The 27,479-nt window shown below is 38.9% G+C and overlaps 1 protein-coding gene across 2 annotated transcripts in view; it reads left to right on the forward strand.

The window, feature by feature from the left end:
- Window positions 1-27,479, forward strand: part of LOC126175034 (E3 ubiquitin-protein ligase rnf146) — a 53,820-nt gene that overhangs the window by 21,089 nt on the left and 5,252 nt on the right. The gene's annotated exons all lie outside the window — the stretch shown is intronic.

Below are 27,479 nucleotides of genomic sequence, written 5' to 3' on the forward strand. Positions count from 1 at the left end.
GTGCTATCCATTCGGCTGTAGAAATGAGGTTTTCCTTGATATCCTCCCAGCTTTGTGTCTGTGTGGTTGGTGTTGCTTTTGTGAGTCATCTGATTTTAATATCTTTTCCATGCTGTACTTCTGACCCTTAATTTGTTTCATGCTGTGTTTCCTGTTTGGGATGACTTTGAACTTAATTTTAGAAAGGTAGTGGTCTGAATCCAAGTTTGCACCCTTGAGGAACCTAACATTCGTGATTTCTTTGCGAGAAATCTTCTTGATTGCCACATGATGAAGTTGAAATTTCTCAAGTTGGGGATATCCATGTCTTTTGTCTTCGTGGTTGTTTCTAGAAAGCTGTGGATTTAAGAATTAAATTGTGTGTTTGGCAAAGTTCTATTAGCCTCACACCATTTCCGTTTGTTCTCTTGAGTGCAGGATAGTCTCCAACTACTTTCTTATATCTTTTTTCTTCACCAATCTGTGCAGTAAAGTCTCCAAGAAGAATGATGATGTTTTTATCTGGAATTTTCTGAATAATGTCATCTAGATGATTCCAAAAGGCCTCGACTTTTCTTTGTTTTTCCTGTTATCCTCATTTATAGGGGCATGTGCATTGATAATTGTGTAGATTTTGTTTGTGCTTGTGAATGTAAGATTTGAGATTCTTTCTGATTGAGAATCAAAGTCAGCTATTGAGTTCAAGATTTGTTTGTTGATTATAAAGGCTGTCCAAGATGTGGTACATTTTTCATTACTCTCGGCCCCACTTTGCCTTTGTATATTCTAAACCTTCAGAATCTAAGGTATCTGTATCCATGTATCTTGTTTCTTGAATGGCTGTTATGAGTGTGTTGTGGTTCTTTAGCATACCTGTTAGATGTTTTAGTTTTCCGGTTTTCAACAATGAGTTTGCGTTGAAAGTTGCTAGGTACGTTGATTGCCTATGTTGAAATTTGGATGAGATTCCAAGACGCTCCGACATGTCTTTGTGCAATGTTGCAGACTCCCCAGAATCCGAATGTCTGCTAACATACTGACGTACGGTGGATCGTCCACCTGGGGTAAAATAGTTTAAATCACACACTTCCATGATTGATGAAAGTTATTTTGGGTGTGGCCCAAAGGCCACAAAAAATACAACCAAGATTGTGAGTCCTGGAGGTATTTCTTCTGCTTTCTTCGCCGTTGGGAATCTGAACTTCCTCTTCCGCCTTTGAGACTGTTGACCAGGTTTCACCTAGTAACCCTAGGCAGGTCCCCTTACAGGGTGCTACCATCCGGAGCCAGATGGACCCAGGTTTTTTTAACAAGGTGTTACTCCTCCTGCAGTTTACTAAAATCATATTAATCTTTTCTATCTCTGATGTACAAGGACCAAGATTTTCTGAGAATATGATGACTGATTTAACAGCAAATCGTCTTTGATGCCAAGGGAGGGATTCTGTGACCTAGAACAGCCCCATGTGCATGCCACACAGACTCCATTACTCTAGTAGCCGGTTCCTGCGTGTACTGCACGTCTGACCTATTAAAAGGAACCCTACAGTTCTGCACTGATAGCAGAGGTCGAGAAATTCACATCCGATACCGTCGCAAAGTTGTCTGAGCTTCTGGTTTAGACCTTCCACTCTGCTCCAAAGCAGAGGACCATGATCAACCGGCTGGCCGGGGTGGCCGAGCGGTTCTAGGCGCTACAGTCTGGAGTCGCGCGACCGCTACGGTCGCAGGTTCGAATCCTGCCTCGGGAATGGGTGTGTGTGATGTCAGGTTAGTTAGGTTTAAGTTGTTCTACGGGACTGATGACCTCAGAAGTTGAGTCCCATAGTGCTCAGAGCCATGATCAACCCAGGGTACGATGCTACAAATTAGACAGCTTAGCCTGCAGCCCACATGCATTGGTAGTTGCCATCACCAAATCAGCCATCCGCCGAAAGGAGCCAAGGATGGCCTCAGAACCCAAGCAACAGGCGTCATTCGTGCTGACATGTGCCACTACATGCAGCCGGTTGCACCAGGTACGCTCGATAGCTGCCAGCAGGGACTCCTGAAATCCCAGATGAGGCCTCCCAGTGAACATATCGAATGCACACAGGAATTCTTTCCCACCTTGTCTGCTATCTCCCTGAGGGGCTCCATCAGCCACCTAATATTGGGGCTCCCAATGACAAACATACCCACCCTCTATACTGTGTCTTTGTTAGCACTAGTATCCTATTCTTCAGTTGACCTATGTAGGTCAACTGAAATCTGAGCTACAAATTTAATGTTTGCCACTTTTTTCGCCTTTGCTAGTACTATATTTAGTAGCATGTACTTCACTTGATACTAGTACTAACGTTTCAGCTGATTAATGTAGGTCAACTGAAGTATCCAACACAACCTATATATGTCAACTGAGGTATTCCATGCCAATGTTACATATGTCACTTTTCCCTTGTTCCCCTAGCACTAGTATTCTATCGTTCAATTGACCTGTATAGGTCAACTGAAGAATGATACTAGGACTTTCTACTGCGAAAAGAGCAATTTATGTAAAGTCACATCTGAAATATGTTTTTATGTGGTATATCCCACAATCTACAGTTCTTTGTTTCTATCATTTGTCTATGCCTGTGCAGTGATCAACTGTGGTAACTTGTGATGTCATTTTTCAAAGCCGACTGGTTGTATCCTATTCTTCAGTATTCCCCAAATAAGTGCGAAACAAGATCAAAGAGTGATTATACACTTTGTAATGCCCCACCGGTTGGTTAGTAGTTAAAAATTGGTTAAATACCTGTGAATATCTTGCCTTCGGTGTCTCTTGGCAACTGCATACATGAGCTAACATATGCTTTTTCAATAAATGCAGGGATACCATAATGGATTTCACTACAGTGATGTAGGCCACAACTGAAGTAAAGTAACTACGTAGATTTATTCACTTCAAAACCTGTATCTTATGAGTTCATGATCAGTCTTCAGTGTAAGAAGCCTTGTTGTTATTACTACAGCTAAGCGATGGTAGCACATACTACACTGGTGATATTAATTAGTCCAGATGCAGTAATTTGATAGAAATGCTTGTGTGATGTCCATTGCATTGTTCAGCATTAATACTCGACAAAGTACGAATATCATTCACATATCATTCTGCCTTTTGCAACTGTTTATCACTCCGAAACAATCCGTCATTGCACTGTTCTAATGTGCTGTTTTAGACAGTGTCCAACACACAAGTTGCTCTATTGTAAATCCAAACCTGAATCATGCACCAAGAACTTATCCCAGCTGTATGCACATATCTGTCCTCTAGTGGGTCCAGCACTCATCTGCCCTAACAATACTCGAGGCTTGAGTATTTATACTCTTCCTACAATGTACTACTGGTTATAATAATGGAAAACATAATTTATCATATGAAATAGTTTAACAACATTATCAAAACCTCTAAAATACTCCCTACTTTGCTAGAACAAGTTTAAGACATTTTCTAAACATATAAAAATCACATTAATATTTAAATTGCAGAAATAAGCGTTCTAAAAATGCTAAACAATCAATTAAAATTGTTAATTATGCTTGAGATTTGAGTCCTGCCATTTACAGATGATGAGGATGAAATATATTATTCTTTTATCTAAACATTTTCCATATATTAATTTCCTTAATCTGATTTTGATTGTTTATGGTACAAAGGGTATTGTAACTACTATTGTTTGGTATTGCTATTACTCTTCTAAAAGCTGTTTTCCTATTATCGAAAATTAATTGAATTTAATTAGAGCTGGAGATATAAGAGTACGAGGGGCATTTGAAAAGTCCGTGCAAAGTCCGAGAGATGGCACCATCGGTGCGTATTGAGGTCATGTTTAGTTAGTAGCACCTTTGGAAAGAATGCACACCAAGTTTCAGCTGTATTGGTCTATTTCTTTGTGTTTGGCATTCGTGTGAATCAAGGAAGTTTGAGTGATTGTCAAAAAATGGACGAAAAAGAATATCTTGTGGTTATTAAACATTACTTTATGAAATGCAAAACGCCTCAGGAGACTAAATAGAAGCTTGATAAACATTACGGTGACTCTGCACCTTTGATTAGAACAGTGTATAAGTAGTTTCAAAATCTTCAGAGTGGCCATATGGGCACACGTGATGCTGAATGTTCTGGATGCCCTGTGGATGTTATGACTCCAGAAATCATTGATAAAATCCATGATATGGTGATGGATGACAGAAGAGTTAAGGTGGATGAAATTGCTAGTGCTTCGGGCATCTCGAATGAACGGGTACATAATATTTTGCATAAACATTTGGACATGAGAAAGCTATCTGCAAGATGGGTTCCGTAATTGCTCATGCTTGACCAAAAACGGAATCATGTGAAGAAGGATGGTTTGCAGCTGTTCAGGAAGAACCCGCAGGACTTTAAGTGTCATTTTGTCACTGTGGATGAAAAATGGTTACATTACTACACTCGTACTCCTGAGACCATACAACGATCTAAACAATGGGTTACCAAGGGAGAATCTGCATCAAAAAAGGCAAAGACCATTCCTTCAGCCGGAAAGGTTATGGTGACTGTCTTTTGGGATTTGCAAGGGATAATCCTCATCGACTATCTGGAAAAGGGTAAAACTATTACAGGTGCATATTATTCATTGTTATTGGACCGTCTGAAAACCGAGCTGCAAGAAAAACGCCGGCGATTGGACCGCAAAAAAGTCCTTTTCCATCATGACAATGCACCAGCACACATCTCAGCAGTTTTGTGGTCGCAAAATTAATAGAAATAAGATTCCAATTCGTTTCACATCCCCCCTATTCTCCAAAAGCCTTTGCCAACAATAGACACACATACGCACACAAAAACTCACGCAAATGCAACTCACACACATAACTGCAGTCTCAGATTTCAGTTTACTATTATTAGAGTGCCTGTAATAGAGTGATGTACACATTAAGAAGGTATAATGGTGTGACAATACGCAGTAGCAAGTAGCGGGGTACTGCATCGTATGCCAGTTACTAGCATCATTTGGTTGTGGGAAACGCAAATAAATAAATATATATATATGTGTGTGTGTGTGTATATATATATATATATATATATATATATATATATATATATATATATATATATATATATATATATATATATATATATATATATATATATATATATATATAAAGAAAGATGATGAGACTTACCAAACAAAAGCGCTGGCAGGTCGATAGACACACAGACAAACACAAACATACACACAAAATTCTAGCTTTCGCAACCAACGGTTGCCTCGTCAGGAAAGAGGGAAGGAGAGGGAAAGACAAAAGGATTTGGGTTTTAAGGGAGAGGGTAAGGAGTCATTCCAATCCCGGGAGCGGAAAGACTTACCTTAGGGGGAAGAAAGGACAGGTATACACACACACACACACACACACACACACACACACACACACACATATCCATCCGCATATACACATCAGGAAAGATGAGGCAACAGTTTGTTGCGAAAGCTTGAATTTTGTGTGTATGTTTGTGTTCGTTTGTGTGTCTGTCGACCTGCCAGCACTTTCATTTGGTAAGTCACATCATCTTTGTTTTTATATATATATATATATATATATATATATATATATATATATACACAGAGTGGTCCATTGATCGTGACTGGGCCAAATATCTCATGAAATAAGCATCAAACGAAAAAACTACAAAGAATGAAATTTGTCTAGCTTGAAGGGGGAAACCAGATTGTGCTGTGGTTGGTCCGCTAGATGGCGCTGCCATAGGTCAGACGGATATCAACTGCATTTTTTTGTACCACTTTTTTTGCTTTGTGATAGATGGCGCTGTAATAGTCACAAACATATGGCTCACAATTTTAGACGAACAGTTGGTAACAGGTAGGTCTTTTAAATTAAAATGCAGAACGTAGGTACATTTGAACATTTTATTTCTGTTGTTCCAATGTGATACATATACCTTTGTGCACTTATCATTTCTGAGAACGCATGCTGTTACACCCTGATTACCTGTAAATACCACATTAATGCAATAAGTGCTCAAAATTATGTCCATCAACCTCAATGCATTTGGCAATATGTGTAATGACATTCCTCTTTAACAGCGAGTAGTTCGCCTTCCGTAATGTTCGCACATGCATTGACAATGCGCTGACGCATGTAGTCAGGCGTTGTCGGTGGATCACGATAGCAAATATCCTTCAACTTTCCCCACAGAAAGAAATCAGGGGACATCAGATCCGGTGAACATGCGGGCCATGGTGTGGTGCTTCGACGACCAATCCACCTGTCATGAAATATGCTATTCAGTACCGCTTCAATTGCACACGAGCTATGTGCCGGACATCCATCACGTTGGAGATGGAACCTGGATAAACTGACTAAACCAGAGGTTGTACAGAGTTTCAGGGAGAGTGTAAGGGAACAAATGGCAGGAATGGGGGAAAGAAATACAGTAGAAGAAGAGTGGGTAGCTTTGAGGGATGAAGTAGTGAAGGCAGCAGAGGATCAAGTAGGTAAAAAGACGAGGGCTAGTAGAAATCCTTGGGTAACAGAAGAAATATTGAATTTAATTGACGAAAGGAGAAAATATAAAAATGCAGTAAATGAAGCAGGTAAAAAGGAATACAAACGTCTCAAAAATCAAAAATGAGATCGAGAGGAAGTGCAAAATGGCTCAGCAGGGATGGCTAGAGGATAAACGTAAGGATGTAGAGGCTTATCTCACTAGAGGTAAGATAAATACTGCCTACAGGAAAATTAAAGTGACCTTTGGAGAAAAGAGAACCGCTTGTATGAATATCAAGAGCTCAGATGGAAACCCAGTTCTAAGCTAAGAAGGGAAAGCAGAAAGGTAGAAGGAGTATATAGTGGGTCTATACAAGGGCGATGTACTTGAGGACAATATTATGGAAATGGAAGAGGATGTAGATAAAGATGAAATGGGAGATACGATACTGAGTAAAGAGTTCGACAGAGCACTGAAAGACCTGAGTCGAAACAAGGCCCTGGGAGTAGACAACATTCCATTAAAACTACTGACGGCCTTGGGAGAGCCAGTCCTGACAAAACTCTACCATCTGGTGAGCAAGATGTATGAGACAGGTGAAATACCCTCAGACTACAAGAAGAATATAATAATCCCAATCCCAAAGAAAGCAGGTGCTGACAGATGTGAAAATTACCGAACTATCAGTTTAATAAGTCACATCTGCAAAATACTAACGCGAATTCTTTACAGACGAATGGAAAAACTAGTAGAAACCGACCTGGGGAAGATCAGTTTGTATTCCGTAGAAATATTGGAACACGTGAGGCAATACTGACCCTACGGCTTATCTTAGAAGCTAGACTAAGGAAAGGCAAACATACGTTTCTAGCATTTGTAGACTTAGAGAAAGCTTTTGACAATATTGACTGGAATACTCTCTTTCAAATTCTGAAGGTGGCAGGGGTAAAATATAGGGAGCGAAAGGCTATTTACAATTTGTGTAGAAACCAAATCGCAGTTATAAGAGTCGAGGGGCATGAAAGGGAAGCAGTGGTTGGGAAGGGAGTGAGACAGGGTTGTAGCTTGTCCCCGATGTTATTCAATCTGTATATTGAGCAAGCAGTGAAGGAAACAAAAGAAAAATTCAGAGTAGGTATTAAAATCCATGGAGAAGAAATAAAAACTTTGAGGTTCGCCAATGAGATTGTAATTCTGTCAGAGACAGCAAAGGACTTGGAAGAGCAGTTGACTGGAATGGATGGCGTCTTGAAAGGAGGGTATAAGATGAACATCAACAAAAGCAAAACGAGGATAATGGAGTGTAGTCGAATTAAGTCGGGTGATGCTGAGGGAATTAGATTAGGAAATGAGACACTTAAAGTAGTAAAGGAGTTTTGCTATTTGGGGAGCAATATAACTGATGATGGTCGAAGTAGAGAGGATATAAAATGTAGACTGGCAATGGCAAGGAAAGCGTTTCTGAAGAAGAGAAATTTGTTGACATTGAGTGTTGATTTAAGTGTTAGGAAGTCGTTTCTGAAAGTATTTGTATGGAGTGTGACCATGTATGGAAGTGAAACGTGGACGATAAATGGCTTAGACAAGAAGAGACTAGAAGCTTTCGAAATGTGGTGCTACAGAAGAATGCTGAAGATTAGAGGGGTAAATCACATAACTAATGAGGAGGTGTTGAATAGGATTGGGGAGAAGAGAAGTTTGTGGCACAACTTGACCAGAAGAAGGGATCGGTTGGTAGGACATGTTTTGAAGCATCAAGGGATCACCAATTTAGTATTTTAGGGCAGCGTGGCGGGTAAAAATCGTAGAGGGAGACCAAGAGATGAATACACCAAGCAGATTCAGAAGGATGTAGGATGCAGTAGGTACTGGGAGATGAAGAAGCTTGCACAGGATAGAGTAGCATATAGAGCTGCATCAAACCAGTCTCAGGACTGAAGACCACAACAACAACAACATCCATCATGTTGGAAGTACAATGCCATTGTCATGCAGTGAATCATCTTGTAGTAACATCGGTAGATCATTACATAGGAAATCGGCATACATTGCATGATTTAGATTGCCATCGATAAAATGGGGACCAATTATCCTTCCTCCCATAATGCCGCACCAGAGATTAACCCGCCAAGCTCGCTGATGTTCCACTTGTCGCAGCCATCGTGGATTTTCTGTTGCCAAATAGTGCATATTATGCTGGTTTACGTTACCGCTGTTGGTGAATGACGTTTCCTCACTAAATAGAATGCGTGCCAAAAATCTGTCATTGTCCCGTAATTTCTCCTGTGCCCAGTGGCAGAACTGTACACGACATTCAAAGTCGTCGCCATGCAATTCCTGGTGCATAGAAATATGGTACAGGTGCAATCGATGTTGATGTAGCATTCTTAACACTGATGTTTTTGAGATTCCCGATTCTCACGCAGTTTGTCTGTTACGGATGTGCGGATTAGACGTGACAGCAGCTAAAACACCTACATGGGCATCATCATTTGTTGTGGTTGACGTTTTACATGTGGCTGAACACTTCCTGTTTCCTTAAATAACGTGACTATCCAGCGAACGGTCCAGACACTTGGATGATGTCACCCAGGATACCAAGCAGCATACATAGCACACGCCCATTGGGCATTTTGCTCACAATAGCCATACATCAGCTCAATATCGACCTTTGCCGCAATTGGTAAACGGTCCATTTTAATATGGGTAATGTATCACAAAGCAAATATCATCCACACTGGCAGAATGTTACGTGATGCCACGTACTTATATGTTTGTGACTATTACAGCGCCATCTATCACAAAGCGAAAAAAGTGGTCCAACTAAAACATTCATATTTCTTTTTGTACTAAACGAATATGCAATAAAAATGGCGGTTCTTATTTTAAAAAACACAGTTGATATCCGTTTGACCTATGGCAGCGTCATGTAGTGGGCCAACTATAGTGCCATCTGGTTTCCCCCTTCAAGCCAGACGAGTTTCGTTCTTTTTAGTTTTTTCGTTTGATGCTTATTTTGTGAGATATTTAGCCCGGTCACTATGAAGAATGGACCACCCTGTATACTTACAAATCTTTGTGCGTCCGTGCATGTGCACACAGGTGTGTGTTTGAGGGGGGGGGGGGGGGGGTTGTGACAAAAGTAGAAACAATTCCCTAGCTGGATGATGTGTCGGCTTTATCTGTTGTGCCAGGGAAGATAACAGCTGGAGATTGTGGTGTGTGTCAGACAAAGAACACACTAGTGATCCTGCAAAATATTCGTCTTCTGTCTTATATTCAGAACATATTGTGTATCTGCCTTCTTACTTGCACACTGCTATGGTATTTTACAATAATATTACCCTGACCTGTGGCAGTATACACTTAGTGTGAACAACAAAACAAAAATTGCCTCGAATAAAATCTGACTATCGATTCATTAAACAGATGCTAAGTTAGAAGGTATTTGAGGCATTGTGATTAATAGTCATTTTTAACAATGATCATTCTTGACAAATCAGGACTTATCATTGTCATATCGTTTTAAAATTCCACTAATATAAAATTTAACATTTCAACTTCTTATGTGTGTAAAGGTTCTTCGTTGAAATCAAGAATATACGCTGCAGCAACAGTGTCTGAAATACGTAGCTGGTAGAATGCAGGTATTCATGATAATGTAGAATGTAAGCATTCGTAATATTATGGAGGGATTCAGCTGCACCTATTCTGATTTCAGCATGTTTCGTATGCTGATTTAGAAACAAGTTCACTAATATTTATTCATCTGAAGATTGCGTCAGAGTGATACAGAAATTGTCAAGATAATACACTACAAGTCAGTAGCTAAAAACATTCAACACAGAATACATAGTGACCTTGCATATGGAAAGTATTTCAGGAATCATTAGATTAAATCAGTCATTTTACATGCATAAAATGATTAATAGTTGTTAATTACAAACATAAAATAAATAGTAAACTTATACATGAAGTAATAGTTTAAACTTGTTTGGTCAGAGGGTTACCTGTTCTGTGTAATAAAAAAAAACGTGAGTTAATGGATCAGTGATGAACTTGAAAAAGCATCGTGAGACGTCCGCCCCGAACAAATACAGAGAAATTCCGACCTGGAGATACAATGCCACAACTCAGCTGATAACCCAAAAAGATAATGTCAACACTGGTCTTTAGTTTTGAATATTCCTTTTCAGAAGTACTGGTCTTGTTTAATACTTGTAGTGCTGCATAGATGGGTGATGTAGATAATAGAGTGAGCGGTGTTGAGAAACAACTGAAATTGCTATATTTAACAAGGCTCCAGGGCCCGATTCAATCCTTATCAGACTATACACAATTTGCAATTTAGCTAGCCCATTCTTAACTGCAGTACATTATAGATCCCTTAAGCAAAAAACAGCACCAAATATTAGGCAAGCTTAAGTCCCACCCTTCTAGATTCATTCTTACGTGAATGGAATGTGGTAAACTGGGAAGTACTCTCTACTGTGTTCTTCATAGTAGTTTGCAGTGTGTGGATGTAGACATAGGTGATAATCATTACCAAGATTTCTTTGGTACACCTTAATTGAACTTAAATATAATCCCGTGTCTGTTTTCAATCAGCAGTTATCATTACACTTCCACATGTCCTAGTCATTGCCCATGCCATTGTTTGTTTACCATCAGGTCATATTGTCCAATAATTTTCAATTTCTGACAAGCTATCATCACATTCTGCAAAGTTAAAAAGTAATTGTGGTAACTTTCAGATGTTTGCAGGTTTCATGTGTAATACATTTTTAGGTAGTCTTTTGATTATGAAATTTTATGTGACTTATCTATTCAAACATATAGTCTTAGAGCATAAATTTTGTTTCCATGTGGTTTTTATTTTTAATTTAATGTATTTGAGTGAAAGGCCTCTGCAACTGGATTGTCAAAACTACAGTGTTAAATGAGCACATGAATGAATGTATAGTGCTGATATTTTAGAATAAAAACACTCGAATGCCGACTGGTGAAATAGGGGGCATATGACACAGTAAGGTAAGTTTGTAAGCAGAGCAGAGGCAAATTGCAAAACTTTCTGGGACAACAACATGCCACAAATTGGGAAATAGGCTGACATAAGCAGCTTTGAAAAAAGGCAGATTGTCATGGCCCTGCATCTGGGCACAAATATCTCAGAAATGGTGAAGCTGCTTGGCTATTCATGTGCTACTGTTTTAATCCACTCACAGAAAATGGTTGGATGATGGTGAAACTGTGAATAGATGCAAGGTTTTGAATATCAATGCCTCATCACAGATCATGGAGCTTGGGGGTGTGCCTTCTCTTTAAAACAGGTTAGACAGTAGTGTGTGGGAGATCTGATGGCATGGTATATTGTTGGTGCAGGCACAAGTATTTTGGACCACACTGTTGTTGAATATAGTGTTCTGCGGCAGATGACCTCCCACCCTCACCTGTTGCCATGTGAACCCAGTGACATCATCAGTTATGACCGGGCACAGGATCTTTGAGAGTAGACCATGGATCAGTGGAAATGCTCAGCCCAGTTGGACAAATCACATTTCTTGTTACACCAGTTTGATTGTCGTGTATAGATAGACCGTCGTCTCGGCAAATGATTGCTCGAAACCTGCACCACTCCACAGACACAGGTTGGTAGTGCAATGCTGTGGGGACAGTAGGATGGCTCTCACATGGACTACCATGAGTAGTAATCAAAGGCACCATGACAGCAGGGTTCCCCATGAACATTATTGCAATCCCTTCATGTTTGAGGGTTCCCCGAGAGTGGTGGCAACTTACAGCAGGGTAACTGTCCATGTCACAAAGCAAAAATCAAGCTATATTGGGCTATATTGGTTTGAGAAACATGATAGTGAATTCTTGTTGGTGTCTTTGCCAACAAATTCCTATTGATTTGAAACAAATTGAATGGATCTGGGAACTATCGGGCACCAGCTACATGCCCACAAACAAGTGGCCTGTAATTTACAAAAATAGTAAAACAATCACTGCTGTATTGCAATCCTGTCGTTAAACAGGTGGTCGTAATGTTTTGGCACATCAGCATATTGATAATGTGGCCTCATAGCTCATAAGCCTCTTTTTCAATCAAATGCACACACAATTGTGATAAAAACCTGTTTGTAACAAATACATTTGGCCTTAGAAAAGCATATGAATATATGGATCTTGGGTTAATGACAGTGATATTGCAGAACTGTGGGCCGAGGGACTGCCGTAAGTTGGTTCCATTCCTTTCAGAACCGTACATATTAAACTGGCTGTTTATTACTTGGAGTAGACTCAGCTCTGAATTGCAGGCACTCCTTTGCCATTATGTTATAGTGCTCTGTAACACTTTGTCATGCCGTAATCATTTTTATATTATTTGCTTCCAATTGTGTCATCTTGCACTGTGGTTAGACTTCATGGCTTTCTAAAGGTCTTCACCCCTTTTGTGTTCAAGCAACCCGCACCTTCTCATTTACATACGTTTTAATTTTTTATGTCTTTGTCCCTCACTGTTGCAACATACTTGTACAAAATTATCCTTCGCCATCTCCAAAATTGCTTAATTTCTTTTCTCTTTATTTTATTTTTTTCGTATTTATTGTAAATTGGTCCTTGTATATCTGAGATAGCGTCGTGAATGCATCCTAATTAAAATCCTTTTGTGGCTCTATTCAGAACTAAGATTTGTTTGTGATATTGTAAAAGTACAGGAAGGAAATTGGAAGCTGATACAGAACAATGACATTAAAATCTGTTAACCATTGTTTGTTCAGATATCATCAAATTTCACTATGTTAACTATTATTTGGATCTTATTGTGTATCTAGGGTTTGTTTGGACCACTGTTTGTTTCACCTATGTGTGTTTTCCCAGTTACACTTTATTGTTACTTTCTGGCAGATTAAAACTGTGTGTCGGGCTGGGATTCAAATCTGGGAACTTTGTCTTTCATGGGCAAGTACTCAGCCGATTGAGCATTCAAGCATGACACACAGCCCGCCTTCACAGCTTTACTTCCGCCAGTTCAGGTTTTATTGATATTAATATCATGTTCATCACAAAAACAGGAAATGCATGTTAAATGATATCTTGCATTTTTTTTACTTGTTCCCATTATTTCAATTAGCTATTAAAGGGAGTGTTTATATAGGTACCTTCTGTTTTCCCATTCCTGTTAATTTCAGATTTTTTTTTATTTATTCTTCCTTTAAAATGTTTGGTTTATTTTTTGTGTCACCAGATTACAAATATTGCTCCTTTTTTCCCCCAGAGACCCTTTCCTTTTCTCCTTCCCCTAAATGTTATCAAGTGACATGAAATAAAGGAGCAAGCATCCACCAATTATTTTTGCATCTATATCATGATCATATCACACAGTTCATTGCTTACTGTTCACTTCTGACGTAGGTTGGTGGATGTACGATGAGCGGACAAGTGCTGATCTTGAAGAAATATACAACTTAGGGGAAACAAGCTGTGAAATGATGATTTGCGGCACACTGTATGTAATAAATTTTAAAGACAACATCCAACATCAGAAGAAAGACCCCAGAAAGAAAAGGAGAATAAAGAGGGACAAAAAATCATCCAAAACTAAAGGAATAGCTGGTCTCCGATAGGACATTTGTGCTATTCGCAGAACTAAAAATGTTGACAAGGAATTTCCATGTGATAATTTGTTGGATATGTTTGCAACATAGTGCAAAAAATTCTATTGTTTTGAATAAATATCTTTTTAATATAAAAATGTACATAGCTCTCAAAACGAAATATACCACTTAACAGAAATGGATGTATCATATGTCTTTTTTTTAACCATTACATTTCTTCCAATCCCATGATTAATAATTCAGCTTTGGTAACTTGGCTGGGTAAGGCAGCAGGATTATCATTTACACAAACCAGGTTTCTGGAAACTTCCATATTTTACCAAATCATTATTCAGTCATGATATGGCTTTTGCTTACAACCTTGAATCCCCCTCGTAAAGGTATTTCTGTCTTGGTGATACCAAACCATCTTTATTAATATGCTACAAGGGGTTACTAGACAGATGCACCAGTACCACCAGATAGCTGATTTCAGTATGTGAAATCGATTTGCAATGTTATCTGGCAGGCTATCTGCTGCAGTTTGCATTGGTCATTACCTCACTCTTGATCTTGTTATGGAGATTTATAACCACCTTTCGTTTGGGAGAAGTCTGTTGAAATTTTCAGTGTATAAATTTCACATTGAGGCTATTCCTTTCTATAATTGAAATTAAAATAAATTACAGTTATTGTTGATGAAAATACTATCATCCTAGAGAAGTGCCCATGTGCATTGCAAAAAATGTAAGATATGATTTACAGTTATCCCTGGATATAACAAAGAAGTTAGTTTCAAACCTAAATAACAAATTAAATCACAAATCCTTTGAAAGATGCAGTTAGGCATCCATCGTCCCAAGAAGTGTCCTGTCACTAACTACTCCTTAGTGTTATTGTAAGACACTCTTGACCAAAATTCATCTTCAACCGTGGAATGTACAATAAAAAATTTGCAATTTACATGATAAACTTACGGCAATAATGAATATCTTTACATTGGTCTAGGACAAGCAACTCTGATGTGAATCATTTCAGCTATGGAAAAACTATGTACTAAGAGTTGAACTCACATTTTTGCCTTTACTGGGAGTGCCTAAGACGAAGTGATGTCCAGTAGTTACGTCAAGAGTTCTGTTTGGCAGGAGTGAGTTTTAAATCTCTTTCTTGCACTGCTAATAAGGTTTTGTACACTTTCCCTAAATTGCATTATGTGAACTGGCATTGTTTCTTCAGTAGACTGATGCTGAATTCCTGTTCTGTCCTTGTCCAGACTGAAAGTGTGTTCTGTCACCAGTGATTTTGCTGTTACAGTATGTTAAATCCAAATCTTACCAACCTTATTTTAGTTGCTTCTGCTTGTCATTATTACTGTCCTCCTCTTATCATCTATTAGCAGAATTGGAGATATAGTTACCTGTTCTTATTTGTGCCAAGATTATGTGTGTTTAAAGAATGAGAGGATAAATATCAAGCAATGACTGATGATTAGAGATGTGTTAGGTGTTTAGAGGAATTTTGTTTATCTCACATTTATTTCATGCAGTATTGACGTCATTCATTCAAAGGACTAATTTTCAGAATTTGGGTCGTAAAGATGGAGATTTTCATAGTTTCCCCTATGACCTCAGTTATGCGTGAAGCACTGTGGTTCTTTTACTCAGTTCATACAACTATGAGCAGAATAATAACCTTCAAAAGTAAAGACAATATTAGGATCTACTGATCTTAAATTATTTACAGATATCTTTGAATTAGTCACCTACAGATATTTTCGTTCCAAAAAACGATTTACTGTGGAATAGCACAATCTTAAAGAGTTTGTAGCATTCAAAAATGGGCAAGTGTTTGAATCAGTGTTTAAGTTGGTTTCCAGCTGTCATTCTGGTTTCTGTTACATGATGTGCAAGTAATAGATTTCATTTTAAAATTAGTTACATGTACGATATTGTTGGAAGCTGAGGATATGAACTAAAATTTGTGCCACAGCCAGAACTCGAACCCAGGTCGTCTTGTTTAATAGGCAGAAATGCTGACCATTACACCACTGCAGCAGTGTGCATGGCCATGGCACAAATTTCAACTCATATCCTCAGCTTCCAACATTATCAAATTTAATTATAAGACCTATACGATCACAGTTAGTTACATGTCTTTGAGTCTATAACATAGGACAATAATCAGTGCGTACAGAAATCAATTGTGTTAATAATTTATATTTCTTATCTTAAGTTCATCTTTTGCGCTATATAAATTAGCAGGGTATAACTATCCCCTGTTCTTGTTGTGGTCTTCAGTCCTAAGACTGGTTGGATGCAGTTCTCCATGCTACTCTATCCTGTGCAAGCCTCATCATCTCCGAGTAACTACTGCACTCTACAGCCTTCTGAATTTGCTTACTTTATTCATCTCTTGGTCTCCCTTTACAATTTTTACACCCCCATGCACCCCTACAGTACTAAATTGATGATCCCATGATGCCTCAGAATGTTTCCTACCAAACGATCCCTTCTTCTGGTCGGTCAACTTGTGCCACAAATTTCTCTTCTCCCCAATTTTATGCAGTACCCCCCCTCATTAGTTACATGATCTACCCATCTAATCTTCAGCATTCTTCTGTAGCACCACATTTCAAAAGCTTTTATTCTGTTATTGCCTAAACTGTTTATTGTCCATGTTTCACTTCCATACATGACTACACTCCATACAAATGCTTTCAGAAAAGACTTCCTCACACTTAAATTTATACTCGATGTTAATTTTTTCTTTTTCAGAATTTTTTTCCGCCCCATTGGCAGTCTATGGTTTATATCCTCTCTACTTTGAACATCATCAGTTATTTTGGTACCCAAATAGCAAAACTCATATACTACTTTGAGTCTCATTCCCTAATCTAATTCCCTCAGCATCACATGGTTCAACTCTACTACATTCCATTATCCTCGTTTTGCTTTTATGATGTTATCTTACATCCTCCTTTCCAGGCACTGCCCATTCTGTTCAACTGCTCTTCCAAGTCCTTTGCTGCCTCTGACAGAATTGCAATGTCATCGACAAACCTCAAAGTTTTTATTTCTTCTCCCTGGGCTTTCATTCAAACTCCAAATTTTCTTTTGTTTCTTTTAATGCTTGCTCAATATACAGATTGAAATCGGGGATAGGCTACTACTCCGGCCGCGGTAGCTGAGCGGTTCTAGGCGCTTCAGTCCGGAACCACGTGACTGCTATGGTCGCAGGTTCGAATCCTGCCTCGGGCATGGATGTGTGTGGTGTCCTTATGTTAGTTAGGTTTAAGTAGTTCTGAGTTCTAGGGGACTGATGACCTCAGATGTTAAGTCCCATAGTGCTCAGAGCCATTTGAACCATAGGCTACAACCCTGTTTCACTCCTTTCTCAACTACTGCTTCCCTTTTTTGCCCCTCAACTCTTATAACTGCCATTTGGTTTCTGTACAAATTGTAAATAGGCTTTCGCTCCCTGTATTTTATCCCTGCCACTTTTAGAATTTGCAAGAGAATATTCCAGCCAATATTGTCAAAATCATTTCTCTGAGTCTGCAAATGCTGTAAAAATAGGTTTGCCTTTCCTCAACTTACCTTTTATGAGAAGTCATAGGATCAGTATTGCCTTGTGTTCCTACATTTCTCCAGAATCCAAACTGATTTTCCCCAAGGTCAGCTTCTACCAGTTTTTCCCATTCTTCTGTAAAGCCCCCGTATTAGTATTCTGCAACAGTGACTTACTAAACCGAAAGTTTGGTAATTTTCACACCTATCAGCACCTGCTTCTTTGGAATTGGAATTATTATATTCTTCTTGAAGTCTGAGGGTATTTGCTTATCTTGTTTGTACATCTTGTTCCCCAGATGGAACATTTTTGTCATGGCTAGCTGTCCTTAGGCTATCAGTAGTTCTAACCGAATGTTGTCTATTCCCGGGGCCTTGTTTTGACTTAGGTCTTTCAGTGTTCTGTCAAATTCTTCATGTCTTTCAGTGCTCTGTCAAGTTCTTCACATCTGCATCTACATCCTCTTCCATTTCCAATAAGTGAACCTCAAGTATATCTCCCTTGTACGGACCCTCTATATACTCCTCGCGCCTTTCAGGTTTCCCTTCTTTGCTTAGGACTGGTTTTCCACCTGAGCTCTTGATATTCATACACGTGGTTCACTTTCCGCCAATGTTCTCTTATTTTTCCTGTAGGTGGCATCTATCGTACCCTTAGTGGATACATGCTTCTACATCCTTACATGTGTCCTCTACTCATTCGTGCTGAGCGCTTTTGCACTTTCTGTCGATCTCATTTTTTAGATGTTTGTATTCCCTTTTGCCAGCTTCTTTTATTGCATATTTATATTTTCTGCTTTCCTGAATTAAATTCAATATCTCGTGTGTTACTCAAGGATTGCTATTGGCTCTCATCTTTTTACCTACTTGATCCTTTGGTACCTTCTCTATTTCATCTTTCAAAGATACCCATTCTTCTTCTTTTGTATTCTATTCCCCTGTTCTTGTCAATCATTCCCTAGTGTTCCCTTTTAAACTCACTATAACATCTGGTTTTTTGTGTTTATCCAGAATCTAATATTCCACACTCCGATTCGTAGAGTGCCTATTTTGTTTCTCCTGATAACAGTGCCCTCGTGAGTAGTCCCTGCCTCAAGATCAAATGGGGGGACTATTTTACCTCTGGAATATTTTAGACAAGAGGATGCCATCATCATTTAGCCATACAGTAGAGCTGCATGCCCTTGAGAAAAATTACAGTTGTAGTTTCCCCTTGCTTTCATATGTTCATCAGTTTATTTCAAATGGTAGTAAATAAAATTTCCATTTGTACATATCATTTGAAAGTTGTTTGGTATCTAAGATTCTTAGAACGTGCCCCCCCCCCCCCCCCACACACACACACACACACACACCCTGTTATTTGTGGTTTGTAAATTACATTTTACGTTTGCTCCATTTACCCACTGGAGTTGGTGACTGCAAGCGAACTCAGGACAATCGTGTAAACTAATATTAAATTGTCTGAGAATCTATGTAAAAACTTAAGTCATCGAGGAGGGCAGTGGCTAAAAGGATCAGGACAACAGCTGTGAGAAGAGGTAAGAAAGTCGAATAGCATGTAGAAGTATTTTTAGAAAGGAAAGACTGAATTCAACAAACAAATGATCCAAATCAGGAAACATTATTTTCATTCTTGTTGCTGCTAAATGAAAGCAGACACACAAGGAGAGTAAAAATGAATTCACCATTCCTGCAGTCTGATGATTACAGTCAGGAAATCTTGATATATACTTCAGAAAAAATGTGGCAATAGAAAAAATGAAATTCAATGTGAACACGTTACATATCTTACTTATTGCACAGTTGGCATTTTAGTGGTGGTCTAAATGAGTCATCGTCAAATTACATATCCAAATGATCAAGGCTCAAGTGTCTGGTGATCCTGGGATATACATTTCACGTATCACTTATTTGACATTTGACAGTAGTTTACATATCTGAAAAATGCCAGCTGCACCACTGTTCAACACCATGTTAAAATGAAGCCCACCGCAGAGTTAGGGTATCCCACCTCCAGTAGGGCCATGCATAGTAAAAAACTGTAGTGTTAGAACCAACCCTGAAGTTAAGGACAGTTTTACCTTGGACCCCTGATTATCATCAATTGTGTGCCACTTCTTCAATTTTAACTTTTATTGATATATAATCTATTTAATATTGTTCTGGGATTGTTATTCTTACAGTGCTCATTGCATTCTGTGCTCCTGTTATTTTACAATTTCGTATTGTATCTGTGTGAAGATAGTATAGAAGCAATATCAGACAGCTGATGGATTTGAAAGTTGTGGAGGCTATCCTGAGTTCTCATATACCCTGGATCCAGAAAAGATATGCCCTCTTTTGTGAAATCCAAATTCCTTCTTTGGTATACATTAGAACTGGTTTTCGTGGGTGATTTTCTCGAACATTGTCTGTCTCTGTTTTTGAGGAGAAGGATGGGGGATGTTCCACATTTCCTGCTTCTGTCACTTCAGTGGTGATTTGTCTTTTCACTTTTAATTGTTGTAATTATTGGCAGTTCTTGTAAGAACATAATTTCATCATAATTCTCAACTATTTACATTAATTTAGTCTCACTGTAATTCATTTTCAGGCCTACTCTACACTAGACCTGTTTACTACTGAGATTTATTTTTGATGGTTATCTGTGCTTGAGACACCATCATCAGCAAATTAAAGATGATTCAGATACAATGTTTTCCAATCCATGGTAGTGTGATATAGCAACCAATGGCAACAATATGAAAGAACAGTATTGGCTGTAAAACTGGATTTTTATTTTATTTATCCTCCAATGACGTGTTTCCTGCTCCTCAGATTGGCCTATAAGAAAATATGAAACATTTTTTCTTATAAGCCAATCTGAAGATGCCTTGCTTAAGGCAAAATGTGTCCTTGGAGGCTAAACAAAATAAAAATCCAGTTTTGCAAGTAAGACTGTTTATTCTTTCATATGGTTCAGATATGTTCCATTCACACACATTCCTCCTTAATTTTCTCAGTTTAAGAATTTGAAAATTCCTCTTGGAGTACTGAGGATACTTTCAGTGATATGAAATCTTCCTGCTTGACTACTCCTTAAATTCTAAACTTTTCACTAATAAGCTAGTACTGGTTTTGTTGAAACTAAGTCAAAATCCATGAATCCTAGACAAAGTTGAAATTGATACTTATGGCTTTATTTTATAATGTCATTCATGACATGCAACTGATTCCTTTTGCAACATCCACTTCTAAAGCCAGATTGTTTCTTTATTATAATCTTACTTTTTTCTTTAGTTTTCTCAAATACATGAATTCAAGAAGACATACTTCTCAGAGTTTTATGAAAATATACGGGACGTTCAAGATGTGACATTGTCACAGTATGCTTAGCTAATCATTTCAACTGATCAGAGATTGAATCAGTGAGGAATGTATGTAGTTTTAGGACACAATACGATTTTACCATAAATATTATCCTGTGGAAATATCTGTTTTTTTAACATTTTTTCTTTCCCTTGTTTGTATAGTTTCTCAGTGTCTGAAGTATTGACATTAGGTGAAATAGTAGGCCAGCATAGGTTCTGGCAAACATTTTTCACATCTTTCATGACATGTAACAGTGGCGAAAAATACTCTCATACTCGAGCACATCAAATAGTTCATTTAATACAGATTTAGGTGTGCTGCCCAATATTGAGATACATAAATTGTCATTGCGTGAACTGATAAAAAATAAAGATCACAACATCAAGGAGGAGTTGTGTGGCATAAACAAAAGTTGATAGGTGTGTTTTTTAATCTGAAAGATTACACACTAGTCTCATAAGAGTGGCATTAGTAACACCACTCTTGAGGATGCAAATCAGGTTTGCTTTAAGTATGCTCTGTAATGGTTGTGAGCATTAGTTACCTTTGACATTGGATGTGTGAGTTAATGTTAGTCAAGAATGCCTTTAAGATGACAAAGATGCAATTATCAACACCTCACTGAGTTCGAATGATGTCATGTAATAGGGCTATGAGAAGTTGGATGTTTCTTCTACGATGTTTCAGAAAGATTTGGCAGGAATTAAGGCAATGTACATGATTGCTGGCAGTGGTGGTCTCAAGAATGTATGGTCACAAGAAGACCATGCTCCAGACGACCACATGGCACTACTGAGGCAGAAGACCATCATGTTCGATGTATCAGTCTGGTGCATTGTACTACATCCACAGCAGCAATCTGGTATCACAGTCACACAACGAACTGTAACAAATAGATTACATCAAGGACACTCCTAGCCAACTGCCTGGTAGCATGCATTCCACTGACCCTCAAACCACCGCCATTTGCGTCTCCAGTGGTGTCAAGAGAGAGTTCATTGGAGGCCAGGGTGGAGTCTGTTGTGTTTTATAATGAAAGAAGTTTCTGCCATTGTGCCAGTGATGGCCGTGTTATGGTTAGGTGGAGCCCAGTTGGGGCCCTTCAGTCAACCCAGCGTTATGGTCTGGGGTGCGATATTGTATAACAGCAGGAGCACTCTCGTGATCATCCCGTGCACCATGACTGCAAATTTTTACATCAATCAGTTGGTTCGACCTTTTGTGATGGCATTCATGAACAACATTCCAGGGGGTGTTTTCCAACACTAACATTCATCCACATCCTACTGTTGCAATCCAACATGCTCTACAGTGTGTCGACATGCCTTGGCCATCTCGATCACCAAATGTGTCCTCAATCGAGTTTATATGGGACAGTCAGCATTAACTGTCCCTGTATAGACCAACCAAGTGCAATAGACGTGGAACCCCATCCCACAAAGTGATAAGCGGCTCATGCAGAACAACACAATGCATGCATGCTTGCATTCACTACTCTGGCAGTTACACTGTATATTAGTGTACCAGCATTTCACATTTGCAGTGGCTTATCTTGCATTTACATTAACTTGTGATCAAATTTCATTACTCTATATTAATTATTTATTGGTGTTGTGATGTTTTTTTATCAGTGTATTATGGAGTTATCAAAACATGACAATTCCATCCATGACTTAATACAGTGGCTCATAAGTCTGACATAATGGGACAAGTTACACTCACTGATCATTTCAGGAGACACATTTACTCCTTGTTACTCAAATTACTTGACACCTACTGAGACTGGTTCCAGCATGTGTCAGCCATGTCAGTTGTTTCTCTTCCCACATAAAAACTGACACTCTGATTAGGCAGGGCACATGTTGCCAAGGTTGTTTTGAGTATGCTGCAAAAGTTTCACTGGGAGGCACTTACACACCCACCGTAGAGTCTGGATCTCTCCCAGTGCAAATTCCATATTTTTGAAGCTCTGAAGAAATGCATTCCTGGCTGTCAGTATGATTTGGTCAAAGAGGTGCATGCCTGGGTACAATGATGGTTCCATAAGAGCCACAAACATTATTCTGTGAAGGGACTGATCATTTTGTCTCATAGTTGTATAAATGTATTAAGTTACAGTAATTACTTTTGAAATAATAAACAGTTTGCTTACGTTTTTCCATTGTCTTGTTTTCATTTGACTGCCCCTTACAATAAATTGTTGTATGGGCATGGTCCTTGACAAAAGTTGATTAACTCTCTGTTGGGTGCTAGCACTGTGTTGATTTCATAGTGCAGCAATATGTACGGTGCCAGAGATTATGTGGTGGTGCAAATAACTCCAATATGTTGGCTTTCCATCATAACCATGCAGTAGAGCTATTGATTCGCAGTATGGAATATGGTAGGCCTTGGAGTGAGTGTTAACACATTCATTTGGTCTTATTATGTATGAACCAATAGTTCAGAGGAGCAGCATAATCATATACAAAGCTCTTAAAATAGCAGTCGTTGCAGAGCACTCAAGGTGTGACGTTCGCCTGCATTATTTCTTTGTTGATTGTCCTCGGTGTCAACGTACTGTGTTGCTACACTGGCTGAAAAATGGGGAATGGAGGTTCAACACTGACTACTTTAAATGATGTACCCGACAAGTGCACATTTCTGTTTTAAGGTCTTTACTTTCACTGTTCACGGCCTCTACAATATACCCAGTTAATATGGCCAGTGCACTGTTGTTTGACTTTCGCTAAGCCTCATTAATAGTTCATAGGCAAACATCACCATACTGCTACAATTGGTTTACTGTTGAACATCTACAAGCAGTAAAAACCTAACCACACATTTAACAGTCTTTCAGATAAATTAAACAGGCATTGTCAATGCTTTATCAGAGCCTATTTGTGTTACACTTGTTTCACAGTTAAGTTGATGTGTTGTTGTTGATCTAACCAATATGTGTTCCTCGTCTGAAACTCGGCCGTGGACTGACTGTCTTGGGACCAAAAATTAGACCCTTAAATATCAACACAATAATAGACACTGAAACTACACGTTGTTTGACGTTTAATTTACAGAAATTACAATTAAAACTTAACTCATTAAATCAACTGAATACATCGAAAAATTCCATCTTTTTAACAGTTTCTTCTACTACAAGAGTTAAGCCATATTAGTTGTTTAAATGATGAAATTAACAGACATCGTTATGCAAACAATACTTTTGAGAAAACTGTTAATTACTTTGGAATTAATCAAGGGCCGGCTTTGCTAACTTGTTTTCGAATACTGCCAAATAGATCCTTTAAGAATACTATTAGTTGTTCCCCCAAATGTTTATAACCAGTACAGAAGTTATATTTGTTTATACGTCACTAATAGAATTTAAGCTACAAAACAATTACTGATTTTACCCTATAACAAAAGATACTAACTAGGAATAGTCAAAATAAATTAGAAAATCAATTACATACATAAAACTAAGCACAAAATTAGATCTGGTGATATATTCTTTAAGACTAAGGGCCAACCTATTTCTTTTATGAAAATGCCAATTATACTCACGTATGTTAATGATGACTAGTTCAAAGAGAAAAAACTAAATTAAGGAGGCAGATGGCAGAACAAGAGGGCAAGTAAAAATATCCCAGCTTGTTTCGTCACAAAGGCAGGAAAGCACCCAGTGAAGTGATAAATGTTAATATAAGACTCTGTGTACTCATGGAAATGATTTTAATGTAGACTGCAAGTAGCGACATGGAATTTGAGCAACTGTCTACTAGTTTTCCCATTAAACAATAGAAAATCCAGTATGAAATGGAACAGTGTTATGAAAAGGATAGTTGCTACTCACCGTATAATGGAGATGCTGAGTCACAGATAGGCTTCAGCTTCAGAGTGAGTTGTGTCTGCTTGAGCATCTGTGTGTGCCTGTTGTCTATTTTCAACAAAGGCCTTGTTGGCCAAAAGCTCATTTTGCGACTGTCTTTTTGCTGTGCCTATCTGCATCTCCGTCATATGGTGAATATCAACTATCCAAAATTTTCATAATATAGTTTCCCCGTTAATTAATCCATCCTTAAGTTAACAGTCCTCATTGGGGGATCTACAAATTTACAGTTCCACGTTTGTAGGCCAATATTTCCATATCATATGCTATCATTTGAACTATAATTTTGTCCATGTACTTCGTTGTGTTGTTGTAGCAGAAAATGTGATGGCTGATGCTATGAATTGTGTTGTTTTTCCCTTTGTGTATAGGTTGACACATGTTTTTCTGATCAAGAAAATTGTCACTGCACTGTCACGGGAGTAACTTCCATCTGATGCACCAAATTTACTCTACTCTTAATAGGTTCACTACTGCATAACTTAATGATTGATGTGAGTGCATAATTTGTGTTGCTGTGGATATAGAAAAACTAGTGAGGTCCCTGTTCACATGGTGATCTGCCCTTCCCATAAGAAATTTCTGTTTCTTCCCAGAAGAAGGAACCTGCAGTTACAAAAGCCGGAACTGTACCTTCTAAAAGGTTAGTACTGACCAGGGGAACTGCCTGTTTGCAAATTTAACAAGGGCAGTGGTAGGTTATCTCTCATGTGATTGCTAAAAAGTGAGCAATGAAACAATGACATTTCATTTCTGTATTAATGCGCAAGACAGAATCAGTGCTAAACTTTCATGCTTTGAGGTGTACTGTGTGTCAAGAACATTTAGACAGCCAAACTTCTGTTTGAAGCAGTGCCTTTATTTGCTATAGATAAGTTTTGCTCCTTTGTTTCATGTGTTGCTATTCCAAATGTGTTATGCACAGCCCAGGACTAAGGAATTTTGTGATAGTTGTTCTATTTCTTTGGTTTGGACGTGTGTGTTTTGTGTCCATTATTTCAGAATGGGAAGTAGAGTTGTCAAAAAGTGTAGATTTGTAATTGACTAGCTGGGAACCAGCGTTGACCAGGTTTGTATTTATTCCATTCTATTAGTCCACTTCCATCAACCCCTCTCTGTCCATCTTATCCATCCCTTGTCTCTGTCCACCTCCTCCACTCCCCACTCTGTCCATCTGCTCCATCCCCCTCTGCCCATCTCCTCCCCCTCTCCATCTCCCTTCTCTCTGTCCATCTCCTCTCCCTCTCCATCTCCCTTCTCTCTGTCCATCTCCTCTTCCTTCTCTCTGTCCATCTCCTCTTCCCTTCATCTATCCATTTCCTCATACCTCTTTGTCTGTTCATCTCCTCCTTCCCCCGACTTCCACCTATCTTGTCCTACCCCTCTCTCCGTCCATCTCCTCTTTCCTTTCCCTGTCCATTTCCCCCCGCCCTCTCTCTCTCTCTCTCTCTCTGTCTCTCTCTCTCTCTCTCTCTCTCTCTCTCTCTGTTCATCTCCTCCCCCTACCCCTACTTGTCTTATCTCTGCCCAACTCCTAACTCCTCATCATGCACACCCTAATAAGCTGGCAGCAGTTACCCCCTCCGTATTTGTTTCCAGATTGTAACTAATATATGTTCCAAATTTGATTGGAATCATTTCAGGGTTTTAGGATGAGCCCTTTACCCATTTCACATATATTTAACATATAAGGGGCATTCAATAAGAAACAAGCCGGAGGCATAATTACAGAAACCAGTACCTGCATGTTAGAAGTATTGACCCTGGCTGTTGAGACACTTGTCCCACTGTGACACAAGGCGGTGAATGGCTGTCTCATAAAATTCCCAGAGCTGCGATGTTAACCAGTTCCACACTTACAGGTGGACGTCATCGTCCCAGGTGAATCGTTTGCCCCTCAGATCGTTTGACTAAGATGGCCCCCTTCTGATTCACTTCCTGCAGCATGAGGCCAAACGATCAAATCAAAATGACCAGGCAATCTCACCTGTGGGGTCATTCTGCTCCACGACAATGCAAAGCCTCGTACGGCCAACAGAGTCACGGCACTCCTGTAGAAATTCACCTGGGAGGTTCTTGGCCACCCTCCATACAGTCCGGACCTCTCTCCCTTTGATTACGCATTTTTGGTACCCCTAAAAAGGCTCTGAGGGTCAAACGAGTCATCTCGGACGACAACGTCCAGCTGTACGTGCAGAACTGGTGAACATCACAGTCCCAGGAATTTTATGAGACAGCCATTCACCACCTTGTGTCACAGTGGGACAAGTGTCTCAACAGCCAGGGTAAATACTTCTAACATACAGGTACTGGTTTCTGTAATTATGCCTCCGGCTCTTTTATTAACTCACATGTATTTGTACACACATTTCACGTGTATCTCTAGCAAATTTTGCCCTGCGTTTTCATTTTAATGCAGCTCAATATTTATGATGTCATATCTCCTGAACTATGTGCTATGCGGTGACATAATTTTGCAGGTACAGCCAGTAGTGTAAGTGACTACTGTCTATGAAATGTGTTGGGAAAAGAGTTAGTAGTAAAGAACTAACAGATTGAAACATCAGGCTTCATGCAGCAGTTTTACTGCATTAACA

The sequence above is a fragment of the Schistocerca cancellata genome, chromosome 3, assembly GCF_023864275.1.
Source record: "Schistocerca cancellata isolate TAMUIC-IGC-003103 chromosome 3, iqSchCanc2.1, whole genome shotgun sequence".
Lineage (NCBI taxonomy): Eukaryota > Metazoa > Arthropoda > Insecta > Orthoptera > Acrididae > Schistocerca > Schistocerca cancellata.